The sequence below is a fragment of the Palaemon carinicauda genome, unplaced genomic scaffold (genome assembly GCF_036898095.1).
Source record: "Palaemon carinicauda isolate YSFRI2023 unplaced genomic scaffold, ASM3689809v2 scaffold23, whole genome shotgun sequence".
In the NCBI taxonomy this organism is placed as follows: domain Eukaryota; kingdom Metazoa; phylum Arthropoda; class Malacostraca; order Decapoda; family Palaemonidae; genus Palaemon; species Palaemon carinicauda.
This window is the reverse complement of record NW_027169920.1, coordinates 585001-591464: the sequence shown is the minus strand read 5'-3', so window position 1 is coordinate 591464 and position 6464 is coordinate 585001. Positions and strand designations below refer to the sequence as shown.

The 6464-nt window shown below is 31.6% G+C and overlaps 1 long non-coding RNA gene across 1 annotated transcript in view; it reads left to right on the top strand.

Annotated features, from left to right (window-relative positions):
* Positions 1-373: 373 nt before the first annotated feature.
* Positions 374-6464, top strand: part of LOC137636101 (uncharacterized) — a 69893-nt gene continuing 63802 nt past the window's right edge. Inside the window, exon 1 of the long non-coding RNA XR_011042930.1 lies at positions 374-409. This is a non-coding gene — a long non-coding RNA (uncharacterized lncRNA). The remainder of the gene's footprint in view (positions 410-6464) is intronic.

The following is a 6464-nucleotide window of genomic DNA, read 5'->3' as shown; positions in this document are numbered from 1 at the left end:
TCATTAGCACTCCTAATGACTACTTATTTCAAAACTTTATTAGAAAACCTAATTCTCACGGACTTCAAGTTATCCCTGAGCGCCCAGATGAGATGCTGCCAGGGTTGCCAGGTTGGCCTTTTCATGGGCCAAAAAAAAACTCCAAAATATGGCCTTTTTTCCATGCTAGATACCTGAATTTGGCCTTTTTGAAATTGGTCAGCCTTGAATGCTATATTTTTTGCCCTTTTTTTACCATTAAGTTGGCCTTTTAAAGCTTCAGTTGATCAGACGTTGCCCTTTTTCATTTGGAAAACCTGGCAACCCTGGTACCGTTAGACGGGTCAGACTCAGACCGGACGGGTCAGTTATCTTACAGCAGTGAGACACGGAGGATGTATATAAAATTTGTCCCCATCATTTCCAAAGGGTAAGTTTATTATCATTATTAATTTTACTTTGTAACTTTCTGTGTTTTATGATTATTGTAGCGTATGTAATACTCTATATAATTCATAAGGCATTTCTTTTATTTATCTAGAATGCTTTAGATGAAGGTAAACGATGTGATGTTCGTAATAACGGGGTTGCTCTATACAATAAGAAACGCACGCACGCACACACACACCTGGGAGCGTCATCATTTAATTCCCACGCATACAAACTCCAGACATGAATAAGGACATATCTGAGGCCTTTGTCCTGTAGTGGACTAGAAACGGCTGCATTTGTTGTATGTATTTATATGTATATATATGAGAGAGAGAGAGAGAGAGAGAGAGAGAGAGAGGAGAGAGAGAATTTTCGTCTCGCTTTGAACCAGAGACTCTAGATTCAACATCAGCTGTTTGTGGGGGGGGGGGGAGTTGGGTGGCTTAAGTAACTATCTTTTCCTTGGTTACTGTTTTATTCACTTATTTATTGCTCTGCTACTTTAGGATAATAATGCATTTCTTTGTCCTATAAGTAATTCATACCATACTTATTTCCTACTCAAATGGATATATGTACCTCTCTCTCTCTCTCTCTCTCTCTCTCCTCTCTCTCTCTTGTTTCGTTGTCATACATGACTTACATCCCTGTCGTAACACTGATCTCACTAAAGTGATATATAGTCTGATTTTTATATGTTATTTCAAGCCATTCGATTTCCAAATTTGACTTAACCTAGCCATTATCTAATTTGCTATTTTTCAAACTTTCACTAAACTTAATTCTAAAGACCCTGTATTAGAGGTCATAGTTCCTAAAATACTGTCAGAAGTTAACTGAATTTTAAGGATTTTTTCTAAAAGAGATCTTAGTATAAACTGTGCTTGCATGATCTTATTATTATTATTATTATTATTATATTATTATTATTATTATTACTTGCTAAGCTACAACCCTAGTTGGGAAAAGCAGGATGCTATAAGCCCAGGGGCTCCAACAAGGAAAATAGCTCAGTGAGGAAAGGAAACAAGGAAAAATAAAATATTTTAAGAAGAGCAACAATACTAAAATAATATCACTTTATAAACTATAAAAACTTTAACAAAACAAGTGGAAGAGAAATAAGATATAAGATAGAACAGTATGCCCGAGTGTACCCTCAAGCAAGAGAACTCTAACCCAAGACAGTGGAAGACCATGGTACAGAGGCTATGGCACTACCCAAGACAGTGGAAGACCATGGTACAGAGGCTATGGCACTACCCAAGACAGTGGAAGACCATGGTACAGAGGCTATGGCACTACCCAAGACTAGAGAACAATGGTTTGATTTTGGAGTGTCCTCTTAGAAGAGCTGCTTACCACAGCTAAAGTGTCTCTTATTGTTTTGATAATGATATCGGATGAGGAACCTCATACAGGAAACTATTTATTTGGATGCAAACGGTTAAGACAAGGTGTGCCACATGTTCAAAACAATTTAGTGATTAATTCAATTTATATGAAAGTCAAGTATCAAATACAATTCAACGCCGTAATAAAGGTTTTATGTTGATTAAAATTAAACCATTTATAGCTCGTTAATTCTAATATTAATCTTGAAATAGAGTATTGTTTTGATATTTGGCACCATGTGGCAATTGTTTTCGCCTAAGCACCCAGAATCTCTCTCTCTCTCTCTCTCTCTCTCTCTCTCTCTCAATTATTCTTCCATCCTTTAGCAATATTTCGTATATATTATAAAGCGCTAAAGCTTTGACATTTAGTTAAAAACCATATTTTGGAAAAGAAAAAAAAGGAAATAATGTATAAAAACGTCGACATATAAACTATTGTATATAGAAGGTTTCAAATCCAAGGTAAAGAGAGAGAGAGGAGAGAGAGAGAGAGAGAGAGAGAGAGAGCGTTACTCGTGGCCTGACCGGGAAACTCATTTCTTCTTTTATTGTTTTCCTTCCTGCGTTAATTCTATTTTTTCATGACACAATTGTTGATATTTCATTGTTTCCTTTCGATTAATATTATTCAAATATACTTTGAGTGTTTCTTCTTCTTCTTCTTCTTCTACTTGTCTTGGATTAGAGTTCTCTTGCTTGAGGGTACAATTGGGTGACGTATTACTTATATTATTATTATTTATTATTATTATTATTATTATTATTATTATTGGCCTAGCTGGATAATTTGGCTTATGAGTTTTAATAGTTCCATACATTTATGGCAATGTTGGTGATATTGTGCAAACCCTTTTTTTATCAGATCTTCATTCCATTTTTAGTAACTCTTTCACTTTTTTGTTGTATTTACTCTTCACAAACTCAATTGGTATATATATATATATATATATATAAATACACACACATATATATATATATATATATATTGAAAAAGAGAATTATATATATATATATAAATACACACATATATATATACATATATATATATATATATATGTGAATTTATATATATATATATATATATATATTATAATTATTATTATTACTAGCTAAGCTACAACCCTAGTTGGAAAAGCAAGAGGCTATAAGCCCAAGGGACTCCAACAAGAAAAAATCGCCCAGTGAGGAAAAGAAATAAGGAAATAAAGAAACGATATAAGAAGAAATGTAAAAATTAAAATCAAATATTTTGAAAAACATTAACAACATTTAAAACAGATATTTGATATACAAGCTATAAAAGGGACTTATGTCATCAATATAAAAAACATTTGTTCAAACTTTGAACTTTTGAAGTTCTACTGATTCAACTACCCGATTAGGAAGATCATTCCATAACTTGGTCACAGCTGGAATAAAACTTCTAGAATACTGTGTAGTATTGAGCCTCATGATGGAGAAGGCCTGGCTATTAGAATTAACTGCCTGCCTAGTATTACGAACAGGATGGAATTGTCCAGGGAGATCTGAATGTAAAGGATGGTCAGAATTATGAAAAATCTTATTCAACAGATATATATATATATATATATATACATATATATATATATATATATGTATATATATACGTGTATATATATATATATATATGCATATATATACGTGTATATATATATATATATATATACGTATATATATATATATATGCATATATATACGTGTATATATATATATATATATATATGTATATATATATACGTGTATATATATATGTATATATGCACACATACTAAATTGTATATACAAATTTTCAGTATCCATAAATGAGAGAGAGAGAGAGAGAGAGAGAGAGAGAGAGAGAGAAAGAGAGAGAGAGAGAGACTTATAAGCATTTCTTGACTCTTTATGGTCTTTCTATGCCAGTCGACACCCAGAAACTTTCTCAGTTCGACAATCCATCGTCTTCTCTTCCTTCTCCTGCTTCTTTTATAATCTTAGGAACCCATTTTCTTATTCTTGATGTCCGTTATCTGTTATTCTCATTATATGTCCTATCCATGTCCATTTCTTTTTCTTACATGCTAGAATATAACTATGCATATATGTAGACACTTGGTCTTTATTATATGGGGTGATTATTATTATTATTGTTATTATTATTATTATTATTATTAGCTAGGCTACAACCCTATTTGGAAAAGCAGGATGCTGTAACAAGGCGAAGAGACTTGTCCCCCGATTTGAAATGCGTGCTGATACAGACATATTTCCTTCGCCAGTAGGAATCACGTCGTCATTGGCCAATTGATGATGACATCACAATGACATCATCATAATCCTTTTACCTGATTGGTTAGAAAGTTCATGACGTAGAAGAAGCGAAAATTTCCCCTGGGAAAAGTTGTCAGACGAAACTCACACTCAGTGTTCAGTGTTGTCGTTAATTTCGGTGATTTTCGTCATCATTACAGATTAATATGGGATAATAACGTTATAGAATAATAATATAAGTTTTAAATGATAATAAGAATAACCAGTTATGAAAGAATACTTTTATTTATAAGTGAATTCATAGCAAAAGCAATTTCTTTTGAAAGATGAGTATCGAGAGGTGATTTTTATCATAGTTCTTGTTGTTTTTACGTTATTATAACATGACGATGTAAGATAAAATCGTAATATAGAGAAGATGTAAACAAGGCAAGATGTACGTTGTGTCAATACATCGGATATTTGTGAATGAGTTGTAAAATATGAAACTTATGAATGAAATTAAAAGCGACATTGGGCTTCGAGCTGCCTGTTTTTCTACATATAAGAGTGAGTACCAGCCTGAAAAAAGTCTTTCTCTTTAATTTGCTTTACACCTATATATGTTCATGTGTTTTTCCATTTCTTTTGTTGTTTATTATTTCCTCCACAAAGTGGATTTTTGTATAACGATGTTGCGCTCTTTGAGAGCTTTATTTTAATGTATAATAATGTATATTTCATGAGGCTACAGCCATGATATTTATAATTTATATTTGAATGAAAACACAAATGATTTTGGCATGTTCAGTAAATTGTCACTCTCTCTCTCTCTCTCTCTCTCTCTCTCTCTCTCTCTCTGATTTGAATGAGCTGAACCGAATGCCCTTTACATAAGAAAACACACGCCTAAGTATTTATAGAATCATCCGGTATATTATGAATAAATTATATCAGTTTATTCCATACCAGGACTAAATCCATGGCACTTTAAAATAAACTTACTCTTTTATACGGCATAATGACTGGATAACAGGTATAAATTTCATTGGCTTGAATTTCCTCACTGGGCTATTTTTCCCTGTTGCTTTTCCAGCTTTGATATGTGCGGGTACCACCATTAGATCTTGGGTAGTGCCATAGCCTCTGTACCATGGTCTTCCACTGTCTTTTTGGTTGGAGATCTCTTGCTTGAGGGTACACTCGGGCACACTATTCTATCTTATTTCTCTTCCTCTTGGTTTATTAAAGTTTGATATAGTTTATATAGGAGTTATTTATTTTAATCTTGCTGTTCTTCTTGAAATATTTTATTTTTCTTAGTTTCCTTTCCTCACTGAGCTATTTTCCCTGTTGGAGCCCCTGGGCTTATAGCATCCTGCTTTTCCAACTAGGGTTGTAGCTTAGCAAGTAATAATAATAATAATGGTAAATCAAGCTTTAAATAGAATTTCTAATTAGATTTTGGAAAATACAATTAAAAGGAATAAACTTAGTGACAATAAAAATCTCTGTGATACATTTTATCAATTTAATAGTTTTCTCTTCCTAATAATTTTCTTTGAATATTACGTTTAGTACAAATTTCCTTTTAGGTGCCTGGCGTGAGGTTTATTTATTAAAAATAAAGAAGCAATATTAGATTTAATTATTATTTGTTCAGTACAAAGAGGCATATTGTGATTAAAAAGTATTATTATTATGGTAGCTAATAGGGAAAGGATGTTTCCTTAACAATTAATAGTGTAATCTTTTTCTGTGGATGAAGATAAGACGATGACTTAAGTTTTAGTGAAAATGCTAAGTAGAAGTTTCACTTTTATATTATATGAGTCAAATCACTTTGGTACTTCTAGGCCTATGGATATAAAGAAATGAAATATACCGTCGTATGTTTTGAGATCTTTACTCTTAAAAGATTCCAGGAATCTAATAAACTTTAATGAGAAAATGGAATGGAATGCTATGATTTTCTGCTAAAGGTTAAGGAGCAGCTATAATGATGATATATGACATCCACGGGAGACCAAATATCAATTTTTTTCAAGGGAATTTTAAGGAATGGTTTATGGAGAAGCAATTTTTACACTAATTATGACCAATCAGCCGAAACAATTTATTTCCTTTCATTTTGTGCTGCTTCACCCTCATTCATTTTCTCATTAGATATATAGGCCTATACCTATATATATATATATATATATACATATATATATATATATATATACTATATATATATATACTGTATATATATATATATATATATACATATATATATATATATATATACTATATATATATATACTGTATATATATATATATATATACTTTATATATATATATATAATTCCTATATTTTCCCAATGTAAATTTTTGAAAACTATCTCAATTGGGATTTTATGACTA